At 38.5% G+C, this 21908-nt stretch overlaps 2 long non-coding RNA genes across 2 annotated transcripts in view; one reads left to right on the top strand and one right to left on the bottom strand.

Moving 5' to 3' along the window:
• Positions 8708-19698, bottom strand: LOC107608630. Its single transcript, XR_001612947.2, has 3 exons — positions 19607-19698; positions 18789-18791; positions 8708-8724 (listed from the first exon to the last, which is right to left on the bottom strand). It is a non-coding gene; the product is annotated as an uncharacterized LOC107608630 (long non-coding RNA).
• The window catches only part of LOC110264615, an 8999-nt gene continuing 7559 nt past the window's right edge, over positions 20469-21908 (top strand). The window contains exons 1-2 of the long non-coding RNA XR_002350785.1: positions 20469-20513; positions 20626-20741. This is a non-coding gene — a long non-coding RNA (uncharacterized LOC110264615). The remainder of the gene's footprint in view (positions 20514-20625; positions 20742-21908) is intronic.

The raw sequence follows: 21908 nt of genomic DNA on the forward strand, positions 1-21908 counted from the left end.
AGTTTGGCACAGGATTTAATAGAAAAATTATTTTTGAAAAAGGTTTAAAAAAATATGATAGCCAATTATCATGAACATAAACACCACGTTCTAAATAACTGAGCTATAAGTTTAAAGTATTTTAATAAGGGATAAATAATAAAAGACTCTAAACCAAAAAAAGAAAGATTTTTCCTAATCTAAGCAACAAAATAATCCGTCAGTTGTTCAAACACGAACAATCCCCGGCAACGGCGCCAAAAACTTGGTGCACAAAATTGTTACTCTCTTACAATTTCGCACACATGACCAGCAAGTGCACTGGGTCGTTCAAGTAATACCTTACGTGAGTAAGGGTCGAATCCCACGGAGATTGTTGGTTTGAAGCAATCTATGGTTATCTTGTAACTCTTAGTCAGGAAATCAATTATGTTTATCAATTGAATTGTGAGTAACCAGTAGAGCATAAATTAAAAGTTACTTGTTGTGCAGTAATGGAGAATATGTTGGGGCTTTGGAGATGCTTTGTCTTCTGAATCTCTGCTTTCCTCTGTTTTCTGATTCACGCACGCACGCCCTCCTATGGCAAGCTGTGTGTTGGTGGATCACTGTTGTCAATGGCTACCTTCCGTCCTCCCAGTGAAAACTACGCTCACGCGCTCTGTCACAGCACGGCTAATCACCGGTTGGTTCTCGATCCGGTTGGAATAGGATTTACTATCCTTTTGCGTCTGTCACTAACGCCCAGCCTTCAAGAGTCTGAAGCTCGTCACAGTCATTCAATCCTTGAATCCTACTCGGAATACCACAGACAAGGTTTAGACTTTCCGGATTCTCATGAATGCTGCCATCAGTTCTAGCTTATACCACAGAGATTCTGATTAAAGAATCTAAGAGATACTCATTCAATCGTATATAGAATGGAGGTGGTTGTCAGGCACACGTTCATGATTTGAGGAAGGTGATGAGTGTCACAGCTCATCACCTCCATCACAGTTAAGCGCGAATGAACATCTTAGATAGGAACAAGCGTGTTGAATGGAAAACAGAAATACTTGCATTAATTCATTGAGACACAGCAGAGCTCCTCACCCCCAACAATGGGGTTTAGAGACTCATGCCGTCAGAGAATACAAAGTTTAGATCTGAAATGTCATGAGATACAAAATAAGTCTCTAAAAGTTGTTTAAATACTAAACTAGTAGCCTAGGTTTACAAAAATTGGATAAACTATGATGGATGATGCAGAGATCCACTTCTGGGGCCCACTTGGTGTGTGCTGGGGCCCACTTGGTGTGTGCTGGGGCTGAGACTTAAGCAATTCACGTGCAGAGGCCATTTGTGGAGTTGAACGCCAGTTTTTATGCCAGTTTGGGCGTTCAACTTCAGCTTTTGATCCTTTTCTGGCGCTGGACGCCAGAATTGGGCAGAGAACTGGCGTTGAACGCCAGTTTACGTCGTCTATTCTTGTGCAAAGAATGAACTATTATATATTGCTGGAAAGCCCTGGATGTCTACTTTCCAACGCAATTGGAAGCACGCCATTTCGAGTTCTGTAGCTCCAGAAAATCCACTTTGAGTGCAGGGAGGTCAGAATCCAACAGCATCAGCAGTCCTTTTTCAGCCTGAATCAGATTTTTGCTCAGCTCCTTCAATTTCAGCCAGAAAAATACCTGAAATTACAGAAAAACACACAACTCATAGTAAAGTCCAGAAATATGATTTTTTCCTAAAAACTAATAGAAATAGACTAAAAACTAACTAAAACATATTCAAAACTATATGAAATTATCCCCAAAAAGCGTATAAAATATCCGCTCATCAGGAGTAGATTAGTTGGAAGCCCTATCCTTGATGGAGTTCTCCCAAGATAAAAGTGATAATTGAAGGTTGCCTGCTCAGTTATCCTTTTCTAGGTAGAGGAAAGTCAAGCAAGTTGGAAGGCAACTTCTATTCACAAGTCCTAATCCTCTCCCTTAGGAAGGACTAGTGTCAGTGACTAGAGGGCGATCCAACAATAAACCCAATTACAATTTTTCTCTTGATCGTTCCAACTCAAGGTTCTCCTTTCAACCATCTCCCAATCAAGTTATGGAACTACTCACTCATTATGAATGTAAACTTCACAAAATAAGAAAGATAAATAAAGAGAGACATGATAAATAATAATCCAAAAGATTAATTGAAAATAAAAATAGTTCTTGTATTAATAAATTCTAAAAATAATCCAATAATAATTCTGAATAGAGTAAGGATATGAAAGAGTAAGTGACAAGTAAGGAAAACAAACTAGAATGATGAAGTCTTGGTGGAGGCAATAACTCTTCTCAATATCCCAATCCAAAAAGCAATAAAAATGAAATCCTAAGAACTATGAATGTGTAGAGAAGAAACCTAGAGGAGGAGTAAAGTTAGATCTAAAACAAAAATTATGCGGAATGAATGTTGTTTTTTTTTTGTCTCTGCATGTTCCCTGGCTCTAATCTGCTTTTCTGGGCCCAGAACTGGGTCAAAACAGGGCCCAAAATCGCCCAAGCGAATTCTGCAGATTCTGCAGATCGCGCACGTCACGCAATCGCGTCATCCAGGCGTTCGCGTCATCCAGCGTTTTGCCTTGCCACGCGTGCACGTCGTCCATGCATTCGCATCACTTGTGCAGTTTCCAATCCATGAGTTCGCGTCAGGCATGCGAGCGCGTCATTGCAATTTCTTCTATTTCGCGCGGTCGCGTGAGCCATGCGTTCGCGTCACTTCTCGCTGGTCATCTCCTCCATTTCTTGTGTTCCTTCCATTTTTGCAAGGCTTCTTTCCAATATCCAAGTCATTCATGCCCTATAAAGCCTGAAACACTTAACACACAGATCACGGCATCTAATGAAATAAAGGAGAATTAAAATACATAATTAAAAGTCTCTAGGAAGCAAGTTTTCAACCATGGAGTAATTTTGGGAAGGAATTGTAAATACATGCTAATTTAATGAATAAGTGGGTAAAGATTTGATAAAACCACATAATTAAACACAATATAAACCGTAAAATAATGGTTTCTCAGTGTTGTGATGAGCGGATAATTTATACGCTTTTTGGCATTATTTTTAGATAGTTTTCAGTATGTTTTAATTACTTTTTAGTATATTTTTATTAGTTTTTATTCAAAATTCACATTTCTGGACTTTACTATGAGTTTTTCTATGATTTTAGGTATTTTTTGGGTGAAATTGAGGGACCTGAGCAGAAATCTGATTCAGAGGCTGAAAAAGGACTGCAGATGCTGTTGGATTCTGACCACCCTGCACTCGAAATGGAATTTCTGGAGCTACAGAAGCCCAATTGGCGCTCTCTCAATTGAGTTGGAAAGTAGACAACCTGGGCCTTCCAGAAATATAATAGTTCATACTTTGCCCGAGATTTGATGGCCCAAAATGGCGTTCCAAGTCAGCATAAAAATTCTGGCGTCAAAACGCCAGAACTGGCATAAAAGCTAGAGTTAAACGCCCAAACTGGCACCAAAGCTGGCGTTTAACTCCAAGAAACGTCTCTACATGTGAAAGCTTCAATGCTCAGCCCAAGCACACACCAAGTAGGCCCGGAAGTGGATTTCTGCATCATTTACTCATTTCTGTAAACCCTAGGCTACTAGATCATCATAAATAGGACCTTTTGCTATTGTATTTTCATCTGGATTTCATCTAAGAATCTTTAGTTCATCTTTTGATCTCTTGATCACATTTTGGAGGCTGGCCATTCGGCCATGCCTGAACCTTCATTACTTTTGTATTTTCAACGGTGGAGTTTCTACACCCCATAGATTAAGGTGTGGAGCTCTGTTGTTCCTCATGAATTAATGCAAAGTACTATTATTTTTCTATTCAACTCAAGCCTATTTCTTCTCCAAGATATTCATTCACACTCAAGAACATGATGAATGTGATGATTATGTGACACTCATCACCATTCTCACTTATGAACGCGTGCCTGACAACCACTTCCGTTCTACATGCAAACAAGCTTGAATGTGTATCCCTTGGGTTTCTAATCTAAGATTGAAACCTTCGTGGTATAGGCTAGAATTATTGGCAGCCATTCCTGAGATCCAGAAAGTCTAAACCTTGTCTGTGGTATTCCGAGTAGGATCTGGGAAGGGATGACTGTGACGAGCTTCAAACTCGCGAGTGTTGGGCGTAGTGACAGACGCAAAAGGATCAATGGATCCTATTCCAACATGATCGAGAACCAACAGCTTATTAGCCATGCGGTGACAGTGCATTTGGACCATTTTCACTAAAAGGATGGGAGGTAACTGATGAGAGGATAATTTATACGCTTTTTGGCATTGTTTTTACATAGTTTTTAGTATAATTTAGTTAGTTTTTAGTATATTTTTATTAGTTTTAATAAAAAAATCACATTTCTGGACTTTACTATGAGTTTGTGTGTTTTTCTGTGATTTCAGGTATTTTCTGGCTGAAATTGAGGGACTTGAGCAAAAATCATATTCAGAGGCTGAAGAAGGACTGCAGATGCTATTGGATTCTGACCTTTCCGCACTCAAAGTGGATTTTCTGGAGCTACAGAACTCCAAATGGCGCGCTCTCAATTGCGTTGGAAAGTAGAGATCCAGAACTCAAAGTGGATTTTCTGGAGCTACAAAACTCCAAATGACACAAACTGGCGTTCAACGCCAGTTCCATGCTATATTCTGGAGTTAAACGCCAGAAACAGGTTGCAAAGTGGAGTTAAACGCCAGAAACAGGTTACAAACTGGAGTTCAACTCCAAGAGAAGCCTCTACATGTGTAAAGCTCAATGCTCAGCCCAAGCACACACCAAGTGGGCCCCGGAAGTGGATTTCTGCATCAATTACTCATTTTTGTAAACCCTAGTAACTAGTTTAGTATAAATAGGACTTTTTACTATTGTATTTACAGCTTTGGATCATCTTTTGATCTTTAGATCACGTTTTGGGGGCTGGCCATTCGGCCATGCCTGGACCTTCATCACTTATGTATTTTCAATGGTAGAGTTTCTACACACCATAGATTAAGGTGTGGAGCTCTGTTGTTCCTCATGAATTAATACAAAGTACTATTGTTTTTCTATTCAATTCAAGCTTATTCCGATTCTAATATATTCATTCGTACCTTAATATGAATGTGATGATCGTGACAGTCATCATTATTCCAAACTATGAACGTGTGCCTGAGAACCACTTCCATTCTACCTTAGATTGAATGAGTATCTCTGGGATTCCTTAATCAGAATCTTCGTTGTATAAGTTAGAATCCAAGGACGGCCATTCTTGAGATCCGGAAAGTCTAAACCTTGTCTGTGGTATTCCGAGTAGGATCTGGGAAGGGATGGCTGCGACAAGCTTCAAACTCGCGAGTGCTGGGCGTAGTGACAGACGCAAAAGGATCAATGGATCCTATTCCAGTATGATCGAGAACCGAGAGATGATTAGCCATACAGTGACAGCGCATTGGACCATTTTCACTGAGAGAACAGGATGTAGCCATTGACAACGGTGATGCCTAACATACAGCTTGCCATAGAAGGGAGTATGAATGATTGGATGAAGATAATAGGAAAGCAGAGGTTCAGGACGAACGAACGCATCTCTATACGCTTATCTGAAATTCTCACCAATGAATTACATAAGTATCACTATCTTTATTTTATATTTTATTTATCTTTTAATTATTAAATCTCTATAATCAATTGAATCCACCTGACTGAGATTTACAAGGTAACCATAGCTTGCTTCAAGCCGACAATCTCCGTGGGATCGACCCTTACCCACGTAAGGTTTATTACTTGGACGACCCATTGCACTTGCTGGTTAGTTGTGCGAAGTTGTGACAAAGAACTAAGATTATGAACGTGCGTATTGAGTTTTTATCGCCGTTACCAAGGAATGGAACCATCACGATTTCTACGCACCAAGTTTTTGGCGCCGTTGCCGGGGATTGTTCGAGTTTGGACAACTGACGATTCATCTTGTTGCTTAGATTAGGTAATTTTATTTCCATTTTAAGCTTTTTATTTCTTATTTTCGAAAAATACAAAAAAATTTCTTCTTTTTTGTTTTTCCAAAATAATTTTCGAAAAAAACAAAAAAAAATAATAAAATCATAAAATAAAAAATAATTTTGTGTTTCTTGTTTGAGTCTTGTGTCAATTTTTAAGTTTGGTGTCAATTGCATCCTTTTATTTTTCTTAAAAATTTTTTTTCGAAAACACATGCATTGAGTTTCTTTCTTGTTCTTCATGATCTTCAAGTTGTTCTTGATAAGTCTTCTTGTTTGATCTTTAAAATTACTTGTTTTGTGTCTTTTCTTATTTTTCATATGCATTCTTGAATTCTTAGTGTCTAAATATTAAAAATTTCTAAGTTTGGTGTCTTGCATGTTTTCTTTTATTAAAAATTTTTTCAAAAATACATACTTGATGTTCATCATAATCTTCAAAGTGTTCTTGGTGTTCATCTTTGCATTCAAAGTGTTCTTGCATATTTCTCTTGTTTTGATTCATAATTTTCATGTTTTGAGTCATTTTGATGTTTTTCTCTTTCATCATTAAAAATTCAAAAATAAAAAAATATCTTTCCCTTTTTCTTCTCATCAAATTCGAAAATTTGAATTGACTTTTTCAAAAATTTTTAAAATCTAGTTGTTTCTTATGAGTCAAATCAAATTTTCAATTTAAAAATTTTATCTTTTTCAAATCTTTTTCAAAAATCAAATCTTTTTCTTATTTTTATTTCATATTTTTGAAATTAATGCTAACAATTAATGTGATTGATTCAAAAATTTTTAAGTTTGTTACTTGCCTAGTAAGAAAGGTTCAATCTTTAAACTCTAGACTCATATCTTTTTAGTTTCTTGTTAGTCAAGTAATCTACTTTAATTTCAAAATCAAATCTTTTTAAATTTTTTTTTCAAATCTTTTTCAAAATAAGTTTCAATCACATCTTTTCAAAATCAATTTCAAAATCTTTTTTTAAACTTCTTTTCTAACCTCTTATCTTTTCAAAAATTGATTTTCAAATCTTTTTCAAACTAATCCTATCTTTTTGTTTGATTCTTATCTTTTTTTCAAAACTACCAAACTAATTCTATCTCTAATTTTCGAAAATCACCTTCATCTTTTTCAAAATTTCTTTTTAAATTAACTAATTGTTTTAAATTTAATTTAATTTGATTTAATTTTTCCTTTCTTAATTTTTGAATTCTAATTTTAATTTTAAATTAAAAACAAAAATATTTTTTATTTTAATTTATTTAATTTTCGAAAATTCTTCTCTCTCACCTCCTTCTAATTATTTATTTATCTACTAACACTCCTCTTCATCCAAGAATTCGAACCTACTCCTCACCCTTGTGTTTGGATTCTCCTTCTTCTATTCATATCTTCTTCTACTCACATAAAGGAATCTCTATACTGTGACATAGAGGATTCCATATTTTCTGTTTTCTTCTTTTTCATATGAGCAGGAACAAGGATAAGAACATTCTTGTTGAAGCTGATCCTGAACCTGAAAGAACTCTAAAGAGGAAGCTAAGGGAAGCTAAAGCAGAACTCTCTGGAGAAAATCTGACAGAAATTTTTGAAAAAGAAGGAGACATGGCCGAAAATAATAACAATGCAAGGAAGATGCTTGGTGACTTTACTGCACCTAATTCCAATTTACATGGAAGAAGCATCTCAATCCCTGCCATTGGAGCAAACAACTTTGAGCTGAAACCTCAATTAGTTTCTCTGATGCAACAAAACTGCAAGTTTTATGGACTTCCACCAGAAGATCCTTTTCAGTTCTTAACTGAATTCTTGCAAATCTGTGATACTGTTAAGACCAATGGGGTTGATCTTGAGGTCTACAGGCTCATGCTTTTCCCATTTGCTATAAGAGACAGAGCTAGAATATGGTTGGACTCTCAACCTAAGGATAGCTTGAACTCTTGGGATAAGCTGGTCACGGCTTTCTTAGCCAAGTTCTTTCCTCCTCAAAAGCTTAGCAAGCTTAGAGTGGATGTTCAAACCTTCAGACAGAAAGAAGGTGAATCCATCTATGAAGCTTGGGAGAGATACAAGAAACTGACCAAAAAGTGTCTTTCTGACATGCTTTCAGAATGGACTATCCGTTCAAATCTTCAGACAGAAGGAAGGTGAATCCCTCTATGAAGCTTGGGAGAGATACAAGCAACTGACCAAAAAGTGTCCTTCTGACATGCTTTCAGAATGGACCATCCTGGATATATTCTATGATGGTCTGTCTGAATTAGCTAAGATGTCATTGGATACTTCTGCAGGTGGATCCATTCACCTAAAGATAACGCCTGCAGAAGCTCAAGAACTCATTGACATGGTTGCTAATAACCAGTTCATGTACACTTCTGAGAGGAATCCTGTAAGTAATGGGACGCCTCAGAGGAAGGGAGTTCTTGAAATTGATACTCGAATGCCATATTGGCTCAGAATAAAATATTGACTCAGAAAGTCAATATGATCTCTCAGAGTCTGAATGGATTGAAGGAATCATCCAACAGTACTAAAGAGACCTCTTCTGAAGAAGAAGCTTATGATCCTGAGAACCCTACAATAGCAGAGGTGAATTACATGGGTGAACCCTATGGAAACACCTATAATCCCTTATGGAGAAATCATCCAAATTTCTCATGGAAGGATCAACAAAAGCTTCAACAAGGCTTTAATAATGGTGGAAGAAACAGGTTTAGCAATAGCAAACCTTTTCCATCATCTACTCAGCAATAGACAGAGAATTCTGAGCAGAATCCATCTAGCTTAGCATATATAGTCTCTGATCTATCTAAGGCCACTGTGAGTTTCATGAATGAAACAAGGTCCTCCATTAGGAATTTGGAGGCACAAGTGGGCCAGCTGAGTAAAAGAGTCACTGAAATCCCTCCAAGTACTCTCCCAAGCAATACAGAAGAAAATCCAAAAAGAGAGTGCAAGGCCATAGCCTTACATGATGTGGCCGAACCCAAAGAGGAGGAGGAGAACGTGAATCCTAGTGAGGAAGACCTCCTGGGACGTTCAGTGACCAATAAGGAGTATCCCTTTGAGGAACCAAAGGAATCTGAGGCTCATCTAGAGACCATAAAGATTCCATTGAACCTCCTTCTGCCCTTCATGAGCTCTGATGAGTATTCTTCCTCTGAAGAGGATGAAGACATTACTGAAGAGCAAGTTGCTAAATACCTTGGTGCAATCATGAAGTTGAATGCCAAAATATTTGGTAATGAAACTTGGGAAGATGAACCTCCCTTGCTCACCAATGAACTGAATACATTGGATAGGCAGAAATTACCTGAAAAGAAATAGGATCCTGGTAAATTCCTAATTCCCTGCAAAATAGGCACCATGACCTTTGAGAAGGCTCTATGTGACCTGGGGTCAGGAATAAACTTAATGCCACTCTTTGTAATGGAGAAACTTGGGATCTTTGAGGTGCAAGCTGCCAGAATCTCATTAGAGATGGCAGACAACTCAAGAAAACAGGCTTATGGACAAGTAGAGGACGTGTTAGTAAAGGTTGAAGGCCTTTACATCCCTGCTGATTTAATAATCCTAAACACTGGGAAGGATGAGGATGAATCCATCATCCTTGGAAGACCCTTCCTAGCCACAGCAAGAGCTGTGATTGATGTGGACAGAGGAGAGTTGGTCCTCCAACTGAATGAGGACATCCTTATGTTTGAAACTCAAGGATCTCCTTCTATAACCATAGAGAGGAAGCATGAAAAGCTTCTCTCACTGCAGAGTCAACCAAAGCCCCCTCAGTCAAACTCTAAATTTGGTGTTGGGAGGCCACAACCAAACTCTAAGTTTGGTGTTGAACCTCCACATTCAAACTCTAAGTTTGGTGTTGGGAGGTTCCAACCTTGCTCTGATTATCTATGAGGCTCCATAAGAGCTCACTGTCAAGCTATTCACACTAAAGAAGCGCTTGTTGGGAGGCAACCCAATGTTATTTAATCATATCTATTTTATTTTCTCTTTGTTATTTCGTGTTTTATTAGGTTGATGATCATGTAAAGTCACAAAAACTACTGAAAAATAAAAAACAGAATGAAAAACAGCATTGAAAATAGAACACCCTGGAGGAGAGCAGTCTGGCATTTAAACGTCAGAAATAAGCATCTGTCTGGCGTTTAACGCCAGAAACAGGCACCAAGCTGGCGTTTAACGCCAAAAACAAGCATCTGCCTGGCATTAAATGCCAGAAACAAGCTATATTTGGGCGTTTAATGCCAGAAACAGGCAGCAGTCTGGCGTTAAACACCAGGATTACACAGCAAGGGCATTTTACACGCCTAATTTGGAGCAGGGATGCTAAAACCTTGACCCCACTTGATCTGTGGATCCCACAGGATCCCCACATCTTCTTCTCTCCTTTTCACATCTTTTCATAACTCTCCTTCCCAAATACCCTTCACCAATCGCCTCCAACTCCCCTCCAAAACCATCATACACCCACCTACACCCACCCACTCAAATTCAAACCATCACTCCTTCCTTTTCACACATCATAACCACCTGAAACCCCCAGTGGCCGAACCATTCACACACCTCCATCTCCTTCATTTTCTTCTTCTTCTACTACTTCCTTTCTTCTTTTGCTAGGGGACAAGCAAACCTTTTAAGTTTAGTGTGGTAAAAGCATTGCTTTTTGTTTTTCCATAACCATTTATGGCACCTAAGGCCAGAGAAACCTCTAGAAAAAGGAAAGGGAAGACAAAAGCTTCCACCTCCGAGTCATGAGAGATGGAGTGATTCATCTCAAGGGTCCATAGCTCAGTGGTAGAGCATTTGACTGCACAACAAGAGCATGAGGAATTCTCTCACCAAGAAATCCCTGAGATACCTCAAGGGATACATTTTCCTCCACACAACTATTAGGAGCACCAAAATCACTAGGGATGGAGCTACAAAGACAAGGAAGAGACATAGAGGAGCTCAAGAGCACCATTGGTTATTCAAGAAGAGGAAGACATCACCGTCACTAAGGTGGACTCATTCCTTAATCTCCTTGTCTATTTATTTTACTGTTTTTCATTTATTATGCTTTATGTTTATTTATGTTTGTGTCTTATTACATGATCACTAGTGTTTAAGTGTCTATGTCTTAAAGCTATGAATGTCCTATGAATCCATCACCTCTCTTAAATGAAAAATGTTTTAGTTACAAAAGAACAAAAAGTACAGGGTTTCGAATTCATCCTTGAAACTAGTTTAATTATTTTGATGTGGTGACAATACTTTTTATTTTCTGAATGAATGCTTGAACAGTGCATGTGTCTTTTGAATTTGATGTTTATGAATGTTAAATATGTTGGCTCTTGAAGAATAAGGAAAAAGGAGAAATATTATTTGATAATCTGAAAAATCATAAAAATGATTCTTGAAGCAAGAAAAAGCAGTGAATACAAAAGCTTGCAGAAAAAAAAAAAGAAAGAAAAAGAAAAAGCAAGCAGAAAAAGCCAAAAGCTCTTTAAACCAAAAGGCAAGAGCAAAAAGCCAATAGCCCTTAAAACTAAAAGGAAAGGGTAAATAAAAAGGATCCAAGACTTTGAGCATCAGTGGATATGAGGGCCTAAAGGAATAAAATCCTGGCCTAAGCGGCTAAACTAAGCTGTCCCTAACCATGTGCTTGTGGCGTGAAGTTGTCAAGCCAAAAGCTTGAGACTGAGCGGTTAAAGTCGAGGTCCAAAGAAAAAAAAAGAGTGTGCTTATGAACCCTGGACACCTCTAATTGGGGACTTTAGCAAAGCTGAGTCACAATCTGAAAGGGTTCACCTAATTATGTGTCTGTGGCATTTATGTATCCGGTGGTAATACTGGAAAACAAAGTGCTTAGGGCCACAGCCAAGACTCATAAAGTAGCTGTGGTCAAGAATCAACATACTGAACTAGGAAAATCAACAACACTATCTGAACTCTGAGCTCCTATAGATGCCAATCATTCTGAACTTCAATGGATAAAGCGAGATGCCAAAACTATTCAAGAGGCAAAAAGCTACAAGTCCCGCTCATCTGATTGGAGCTAAGTTTCATTGATATTTTGGAATCTATAGTATATTCTCTTCTTTTTATCCTATTTGATTTTAGTTGCTTGGGGACAAGCAACAATTTAAGTTTGGTGTTGTGATGAGCGGATAATTTATACGCTTTTTGGCAATATTTTTACATAGTTTTTAGTATAATTTAGTTAGTTTTTAGTATATTTTTATTATTTTTTAATAAAAAATCACATTTCTGGACTTTACTATGAGTTTGTGTATTTTTCTATGATTTCAGGTATTTTCTGGCTAAAATTGAGGGACTTGAGCAAAAATCAGATTCAGAGGCTGAAGAAGGACTGCAGATGCTGCTGGATTCTGACCTCCCTGCACTCAAAGTGGATTTTCTGGAGCTATGTAACTCCGAATGGTGCGCTCTCAATTGCGTTGGAAAGTAGACATCCAGGACTTTCCAACGATATATAATAGTTTAAACTTTGCCCGCGTTTAGATGACGCAAACTGGCGTTCAACCCCAGTTCCATGCTGCATTCTGGTGTTAAACGCCAGAAACAGGTTGTAAAGTGGAGTTAAACGCCAGAAATAGGTTACAAACTGGCGTTCAACTCCAAGAGAAGCCTCTACACGTGTAAAGCTCAATGCTCAGCCCAGGCACACACCAAGTGGGCCCCGAAAGTGGATTTCTGCATCAATTACTCATTTCTGTAAACGCTAGTAACTAGTTTAGTAAAAATAGGACTTTTTACTATTGTATTTACAACTTCAGATCATCTTTTGATCTTTAGATCACGTTTTGGGGGCTGGCCATTCGGCCATGCCTGGACCTTCATCACTTATGTATTTTCAACGGTACAGTTTCTATACACCATAGATTAAGGTGTGGAGCTCTGCTGTTACTCATGAATTAATACAAAGTACTATTATTTTTCTATTCAATTCAAGCTTATTCCGATTCTAAGATATTCATTCACACCTCAATATGAATGTGATGATCGTGACAATCATCATCATTCCCAACTATGAACGCGTGCCTGACAACCACTTCCGTTCTACCTTAGATTGAATGAGTATCTCTGGGATTCCTTAATCAGAATCTTCGTGGTATAAGTTAGAATCTATGGACGGCCATTCTTGAGTTTCGGAAAGTCTAAACCTTGTCTGTGGTATTTCGAGTAGGATCTGGGAAGGAATGGCTGCGACGAGCTTCAAACTCGAGTGCTGGGCGTAGTGACAGACACAAAAGGATCAATGGATCCTATTCCAGTATGATTGAGAACCGACAGATGATTAGCCATACAGTGACAGCGTATTGGACCATTTTCACTGAGAGGACAAGATGTAGCCATTGACAACGGTGATGCCTAATATACAACTTACCATAGAAGGGAGTATGAATGATTGGATGAAGATAATAGGAAAGCAGAGGTTTAGGAGGAACGAACGCATTTCTATACGCTTATCTGAAATTCTCACCAATGAATTACATAAGTATCACTATCTTTATTTTATATTTTATTTATCTTTTAATTATTAAATCTCTATAATCAATTGAATCCGCCTGACTGAGATTTACAAGGTGACCATAGCTTGCTTCAAGCCGACAATCTCTGTGGGATCGACCCTTACTCACGTAAGGTTTATTACTTGGATGACCCAGTGCACTTGCTGGTTAGCTGTGCAAAGTTGTGACAAAGAACTAAGATTATGAACGTGCGTATTGAGTTTTTAGCCCCGTTACCAAGGAATGGAACCGTCACGATTTCTGCGCACCAGTAACCATTGACAACGGTGATACCCAACATACAGCTTGCCATGGAAAGGAGTATGAATGATTGGATGAAGGCAATAGGAAAGCAGAAGTTCAGGAGGAACAAAGCATCTTCATACACTTATCTGAAATTCTCACCAATGAATTACATAAGTATTTATATCTTATTTTCTATTTTATTCATATTTTAATTATCTTAAACTTTATAACCATTTGAATCTTCCTGACTGAGATTTACAAGATGACCATAGCTTGCTTCAAGCCGACAATCTCCGTGGGATCGACCCTTACACACGTAAGGTTTATTACTTGGACAACCCAGTGCACTTGCTGGTTAGTTGTGCGGAGTTGTGACAAAGAGTTGAGATTACAATTGTGCATACCAAGTTGTTGGCGCCATTGAGATCACATTTTCGTACACCAGACTCGAATGTGGGTGGCGTGGGTGCTAGGTAATAAATAATCAGCCATTATCTGCTGCCATATCTATGCCTCGATAGTGAGATCAGAGCATATAATGCTGATGGGGGTAGCTTTTTTCCCTGCACTATACTCCCAATAGGCCTCAAGATGGCCAATCTTCTTCAAAATAGGATCCAAAGAGATCTTGCCCTTAATCACATCCGCTTTAGTTTTTTTATAGGCATCTCGGCTCGGCGGGATGTGAGGAATCTTCAGGAGGGTTTCAAAAGCTTGATTGAATGTATCCAATTGCTTCCCTCGGAGGAATACCGTCTCTGCTTCCCAAGCCATGATATTTTCATAGAATTTTCTCACCATTGATTCATTAATTTCCATTAGATCCTGCCTAAGAAATTCCCACTGAAAAGAGGCAATTCTATCATGGATAGCAGCCACATACTCTTCCAGTACATTGAGCTTTTGCTCCCAATGTATGTCTCTTTGCTGAAGCTTTCCACACTGAATATCGGCCTTTTCATTTGTGAAAGTATCTAGCTTATCGCTCTGACGATCAGAAGGACAAGGAAGAATTCCTCGAGGGGTCGATGATGATGTAGCCGGCTCTTTCTCTTTGCGGCGCATCCTAAAAAAAAATCAAAGGAATAGAATTCAAGATCACAATATCATTGGCAAAAGAAGACAAATGAGGAAGTAAACACAATGTAATCAAGTAACAAACACTTAATGGAGGAAAAGTGCATAAGAGTGTGGTTTTATAAAAGACAATGTGTGTATTCTAAATGTGTGCACAATTAGAATACATATATTGGCCGGTTAAAATGGCAACCACACAATCAGAAAATAAAGCCCAAGTTTCTCAATTAAGTGGATTAAGTTGCAAGCTACATGATAAGCAAAGAGTGAAGCACAAGCAAGCTTAGGCAAATACAACAAGAGTGAATTGAATTTTTGAAATATTGGATATTGAAATTGTGTAAGTGAACGCGCAAAGTTAAATAGAATCGCACAACAAACAATAACCAATTCAATAATGAAATAAAAAACTACTTATTCATCCTCAAAAATAATGAAATAATCATATAGACAAGGTGCTTGTTGTAAAAAGGGGCAAGCTTGATAAGAATCAAATCAAGCCACTCAAACAAATGCCAGCATTAGAGAACAAGTACTTGTTATGTGGTTATATTGATATGAAAACTATGATGAACAAGTAATTCAATTCACTTTATTAACTTCAAATGCACTTATAAAAAATTTCACCTAAGATGCAATAAAGTATGACTATTCAACCCACTTAGATGTTTGAAATTAGATCAATGGACAAGTGTATTATCAATTCTCAATCTCAAATAACATTAAAATCATCCCAAAGGTGCACAATTCTTGATTAGAATGCCTAACAAGAGTATAGTTTAATACATATGATAGCTACAACACATACATTAAACTAAAAGTTTATTCAGGCATTATATCAAATACATGGTGTGCAGTTCATATATTCAGTAAAATTGAGTCAAGTCCAAGCAATATTCAGCCCTAAAACTCATCAAACAAACAATTGCAATCTATATAACAGTCAACAGGCAACTAATCTAACATAATCTAGTTACTGAAAATAAAACTAAAATGCAATTAAAACTAAAACAAAGGAAACAAAGCAAATAGAAAAGAACCCGAGTTAAGAGGGATGAGGAATAAGGAAAGGTGGTGCAGTGGCACTAGGAGGCTATAACTGACGGAGTCACCACGAAGTTGCGTCACCGAAATGAGAGAAAGCACGAGCTTGCTTGAACATAGGAGCAGAGCTTGAGAAAAATGGAAATGGAGGGGAGAAAGAGAAAAAGAAAGAAAGAAAGGGAAGGGTGGTGCGGTGTGGTGGTCACCGGTGGTAGAGGAGTCGCCGTACTAGAAGGGGTGGAAAGTGGTGGTATGTGGATTGGGGGGGAGTGTGTGGATGAAGAAGAGAAGTGAGAGGAATAGGGGAACACACGTTAGGGTTTTGATTCAAAACCCACGCTCAAAATGCATTTGGGGCATACGCACAGGTGTGCACGTATGCACACTAGGTAGAAAATACAGGGTATGCGCACGCACAAGCATGTGCCTGCGCACTCGGCAGGGAGGTTGCAAATAGTTGTGCCCACGCACAGTTGGGTGCGTACGCACACTGAGGAGTTTTTTTTAAGGGTTAAGGTCATGTGTGTGTGCGCACGTAGCAGAGAGGCTGAAAATGAGATCGCATTCGCAACCATGCGTGCATACTCAAAAATCGATGGAATTGGGGTATGTATGCGTACACATAGGTTTGTGCATGTGCGCATACACACAAAACTCTGTTTTCACAAATTTGAAAGGCTCTAAGGTCATCAAACAAGACATCCAACATAGTTTTTCAACCCTAAACACATTATTCCTCAAGAACACATGATCAAAACTAAAGTCCAACTAAACTAAGCTAAGCAAGATAAGCAAATATTCAAGAAACAAAAGTTAAAAGAAGAGAAAGGTTAGAAGGATATTACTGTGGTGGAGTGTCTCTCACCTAGCACTTTTATTTAAAGTCCTTAAGTTGGACATTTTTAGGAGCTTTTATCAATGTGGCTTATACTTCCATTCCTCCTTGAATCTCCAACCATGTTTGCATGTCCATTGTCCTCTGGGTCCCAAATGAAGCAAATGAAGCTCCCAAGAATCTTCAACCAAGTAATTAGGACCCAAGATTGTCGATTGTGGAAGCTTATACCAGGATCCCATATTCTAATCTTCCATCCATTTTCTTGTTGATCTTTACACTTCCATTCGGATGAACAAACTCCAACATTCCCATTAAAGCACCCAACACTTTTCGGAATTCACTCAATTGCACTTTGCACCCCAATTGAACTCCAATTCTTGATTTGGCTTTCTTGATGATCCATAGAATCTCTTGGCAACCAACATATATTTCTCCATCATTTAACACTCCAAGAAGGACCTTAAGTTGGTGATCTGTTTCCAAGATAGCATATTGATGTGGGCCTATGCAGTTCATTGGTGATATTGTTGTCCACTCAAATTGTCCTTGGAACGGTGTCACTCTCTTAGATTCTTGCATAAAGACCTACACCTCTTTGTTGTCAACTTCTTCCTCACCAATCTCTTCCAAATATTTTCCATCACTCAAGTCATATTTTGGAGGTTGTGTGATGTCCACATCCACATCCTTTTCAAATCCAATGGGAGAAGGTTCATCTAGATCATTGAGAAGATTGATCAGTGTGGACGAAAAATCATTAATGATGGAATTCACTTCTTGATCAATTTCCTCCAATTATCCATTCATTTCTTCCAGTTTAATTTTCTCACCTTCCTCTTCTTGTTGTGGTTCATGCCTTAGCTCCATGATGAGCGAATATTTTATACGCTTTTTTGCATCATTTTCATATAATTTTTAGCATCTTTTGTTTAAGTTTTATTAAGTTTTCATAGGTTTTAGTGTAACATTCACATTTTTGGATTCTACCTTGAGTTTGTGTGTTTTTGTGTAATTTCAGGTATTTTCTGGCTGAAATTGAGGAGTTGGAGCAAAAGTCTGATTCAGAGGCAGAGAAAGTACTGTAGATGTTGTCCAAATTTGACCTCCTTGCACTCAAAAGAGTTTTTTTGGAGCTACAGATGTCCAAATGGAGTGTTCTCAATTGATATGGAAATCTAACACCCAGAGCTTTCCAAAAATATATAATAGTTTGTACTTTGCATCAGAATTGAAGGCCCAAAACTGGCGTTCAACGCCAGCCTCTTGCCCATTCTGGCGTCCGGCGCCCAAAGGAGAAGAGACCAGCGTCCAACGCCCAAGAAGGACTCCTTAGCCATCGTTTAACACCCTAGAGGCCTCCTAGCACATGGATCTCAACCAAGCTCAGCCCAAACACTCACCAAGTGGGCTCTAGAAGTGGATTTTAGCACTAAATGACTGTTTTACCCTTCTTATGTAATCCGTAGTCATTAGATTAGTATTTATAAAACAAAGATCACCCTTGTTCAAAACTTTATGCCATATTTTCGAATTCTACATTGTATTTTCTATCAGTATGAATTTCTAAACATTCTAGGTTGAGGGGAGGAGCCCTGCTGAGTTTTACGGATTAATAAAGTACTATTGTTCTATCTCAATACGTGTTTGATTATCTATTCTAAGATGTATATCCGTTCTTCATCACTATGAATGCGTTGAACCGGCACAAGGTTATCTCATTCTATAGGGGTTCAGAGTGAGTCTTTCATCGGACAATGATGAACCACCAGCTTAATCATACATCTCTTAGACGGCTAATCCATGACTTTGTTGGGGACTTCTCGAGACACCAGTTCAACCGAGGTACAGGGAGATTACAGTCTTTGTGGTAGAGGCTAGAACCAAAGGCACAACATTCCCTGATCCAGAAGATTCAACCTTGTCTGTAGCGTTTAGAGTAGGATCACTAAGGAGGATAAACTGCAGGAGCTTTACCTTCAATTAGACTGGATCCGCACTAACCCTGGGGTTCAGATCTAGAGGAGTATTAGCGATCTCTTAACAAAGACGTTAATCACATACAGCCTGCCATAGAAGAAATCATTCACAAGTTGAAGAAGACAATAAGACCGGATTAATCCAAAAGAACAAAGCATCTCCAAGCCTTAACCATCCTCATATCATTGCATTCACCATCAACTGAGTAACGTTTTATTTATTTTCCTTTTATGCGATTTAAACAAACAAACAACTCTTCTATCTGCCTGACTAAGATCTACAAGACAACCGTAGCTTGCTTCAAATCACAATCCTCGTGGGATCGACCCTGACTCACTCAGGTATTACTTGGACGACCCAGTGCACTTGTTGGTTCAATAGTGCGAAGTGTAATTCCGCGCTTGTAAGACCCAGAACCTTTGAAAAGTCTTTTTATGATCAAGTCTCAAATCATATGGTTATTTATAGCCTTAATTTCAGAAATTATTTTATTAAAGGTAATTAAGGCAAGTTTCGATTTATTGAATTTGAGATAAGTTATGATTATTACCCAATTTTATAATTATTGGATTATTTTCTATATTTGAATTATAAAGTTGGTAGTTGTGAAATAATAAGGATTTTTATATGATTTGGATTAAATAATTAATATTTTAAATATTAATACTATTACTCTGGAGGGTAAAGGGTTTAATTATATTATTTCTAATTATTCTGATTTGGGCATTTTATGGAAAATAATTTGTAAGATTGATGAGTAAATAGTATTTTTCTATATACAATTAGTGTTGGATTTAATTTGGGTTTCAATTACTACATTATCCCCAATTTCATTTGAAATTACCAATTTGCCCCTAACCCTAACTTTCAAAATAATGAAACCCTAAAGCCTTCATCCCAACAGCCGAAACCATGCCTTGTCTCCCCTTTCACCCACGGTTTCCCCTTCCTTCATGAACAAAGAAACAGAAAACAAAGAAAGAAAGAGAGATCTAAGGGGGAGTAAAGGAGATCAGAGGAGAAGGAGGGGAGGGGGCCTTTGCTGCCACCTCCATCGCGCGCTTCTGCCGGCCTGAAGCCACCACCTTCACGCTGCCACATCGCCACTGCCACTGTGCCATGGAGAAGAGGGAGAACTAGCGCCGCCTCCGCCACTGTTGATCCATCGAAGCTGGCGCGAGAAGAGGTTGAGAGGGCGCTGTCTTGTGCCGTCACCGTCGCACCTGGGCGCTGCAGCTGCAAGCTCACATTGCCGCGTCGCCGTGCCATCATCATACCATGGATCTACTCTGTTCGCAAGCTGAGTTAAGGGAGAAGAGATGAACGCGACAGGGAGGAGTGAATGAGCCGCGCCGACGCTGTTGGGGCCTCACCGCCGCCGGAGAGAGGGAGACCGGAGCAGGTAAGGAGGAGGAGGGTAGTTCCTACCACCATTGGAGTTCCGCTGTCGTTGATGCTACGGCTGTCGCACGACTGGCCGCTGAGAACAGATCCGTGATAGCTCGGGTCCATCCACCGTGCCCAATCGCTGTTCGCGTCGCCGGTGTCGCCTCCGTCAGAACCACCGCAGTCTCTGCCGGTTTCCACCCCCATCGTGGTTGATTATGGATGAGAGTGGAGGAAACTGCCTCTGCCGTCGGAAAACGCTCTGTCGGTAAGGATTTTAATTTGTGGTTTCTGTCCTTTTTAGATTTCAAGAAGGTTTTGATGTTGCGTGGTTATCATAATTGATCCACCGGAGCTTCTGGCCGCTACCGGAGCTACTGCCGGGCCGATTCGAAATCGCAGCTGCTTCGTTTTGCTAGTTCAGTAAGTATTTATGTTTCGAAAAGCCTCGCGTTAGTATTCTGTTGTGTTCGGTTAATGAATATGAGTCTTGGTAACGTGGGGTCGAGTCCTGATTATTGTATATTGCGATTAGTGTCGCTATGGTTATTGCAGATGTGGCTTGAAGCTGAGGTTGCAGTTGTTGATGATTTCGGGTTGAGGCGGAAAGGACTCTGTGACGCGTTTGAGTTATGGAATTTGCGTTTTGAGGTAGGGGCGCTTTCCGAAAACTATAGTTTATTATTGGAATTATTACATATGGATACCGATGTGAGATATGGTGTATTTAGTTATTGTATCTGCCTTATGTATTATTTGATTGACTCGAATGATTATGGATATTTGTTTGGCTGAATTGTTGTGCGACTTTGTGAAATGTAATGTTTTGAAGTGATTCTTTAAAGATTTGAAATATGAGTTTAATCCGTTGATGATTGATTTGATTTGAGTCAATTATTTGATGATGTGAAAAGTCAAATGCACTTTTGAATTCAGCCTGGTTTACTTTAATTGACTTGATCTTGGACAAATGATTTGTTACTAAACCGTTTCTTTGAAGCTTTGGAAATGAGTTAAATCGGTTGATATTGAATTGACTTTGAAATGGTTTTCTTGAGATATGCCACTGAGGTGACTGTTGGATTTAGCTTGCTTTGAATTGATTTCTGGTTTTGAGCTATTGAAAAGGAATGAGAAACGGTTTAGTTGGGACCCGAACCGGGTGGCAAAAGTCCAAGTCTTAGGGGAGGTGCTGCCGAAATTTCTACAAAATCCTAGTCTTGTTTAAAAAGTTATTTAAAAAGGATTGGATTTGAGAAGTTGTGTTATTTGATTTATTAAGAGAATATTTATATTTTCAAGCTTAATTTATTTAGTGAACTTTATGCCTTGAGTTTGACTTATTTAGAAATGAACTATTTTTACCGTTTGAATCACTGAAGGAAAGAATGACGCTCTAATATTGATTTCAATATAAAAAGGAGCTTTTAGTGATTTCAAAGGAATCTAGACTTTTGATTGAGTAATTAAGTTTGAGGCATTTTGGAAGAGTTAGAAAAATGGGTTCCAAAAAGAAACCTGAAAGTGGTTTGATTCAAATGAACCGGTTCCTTTTCAAGTGAGTTGATTTTTGGACCGGGTTGGAACTTGTGATTTTGTATGGTCGGTTTCATAATAAATTCAGTTTTATTTACTTGAACCGAGAATCCATGATTTTAAGAGTTTCAATGAATTTTAAGGAATTGATATAGGTTGACCTTCCCTAAAGACTTGGGACTCTGCTGAGAAACTTTTGTTATAAAATCTCACTGTTGTATGGGTGATTTTGAATACTTTAAAATAAATCCTTAACTTGCCATGGTTTTGGAAGTTTTGGAA

The sequence above is a fragment of the Arachis ipaensis genome, chromosome B07 (assembly GCF_000816755.2).
Source record: "Arachis ipaensis cultivar K30076 chromosome B07, Araip1.1, whole genome shotgun sequence".
In the NCBI taxonomy this organism is placed as follows: domain Eukaryota; kingdom Viridiplantae; phylum Streptophyta; class Magnoliopsida; order Fabales; family Fabaceae; genus Arachis; species Arachis ipaensis.